This window comes from Carlito syrichta, unplaced genomic scaffold (assembly GCF_000164805.1).
Source record: "Carlito syrichta isolate Samal-C Ts95f unplaced genomic scaffold, Tarsius_syrichta-2.0.1 Scaffold307231, whole genome shotgun sequence".
In the NCBI taxonomy this organism is placed as follows: domain Eukaryota; kingdom Metazoa; phylum Chordata; class Mammalia; order Primates; family Tarsiidae; genus Carlito; species Carlito syrichta.
This window is the reverse complement of record NW_007251327.1, coordinates 112,474-113,049: the sequence shown is the minus strand read 5'-3', so window position 1 is coordinate 113,049 and position 576 is coordinate 112,474.

The following is a 576-nucleotide window of genomic DNA, read 5'->3' as shown; positions in this document are numbered from 1 at the left end:
TATATCTTTATGCCAGTACCACACCGTTTTGATTGTTGTAGCTTTGCAGTAAATAAGCTTTCAAATTAGGAACTGTGAATCTTCTAATTTTGTTGTTCTTTTTCAACTATTTTGGCTATTCTGCCTAATCTATCTTGAGATTTCCTATGAATTCTTGGTTTTTTCTAGTTCTGCAAAAAAAAATTCATTAGAATTTTAACAGAGATTGCATTGAATCTGTAGCTCACCTGGGCAGTATTGACATCTTAACAATATTAAGTCTTCCAATGCATTAACATAGATGTCTTGCTTAATTTTCTTCAGCAATGTTTTGTAATTTTCAGTGTACATGTCTTTTGCATGTACTTAGACTTTCTGGTTAAGTTTATTTTATTTAAACTGGTGTTTAAGTTTATTTCTAAGTATTTTATTTAAACTGGTGTTATTGTAAATGAAATTGTTTCATTAATTTTCTTTTTGAACTGTTCATTGTTAGTATAGAGAAATGCAACTAATTTTTGAGTGTTGATTTTGCACGTTGAAGTTGCATCCTGCAACTTGGCTGAATTTGTTTATTCTAAGTTTTTTTTTTTTTTT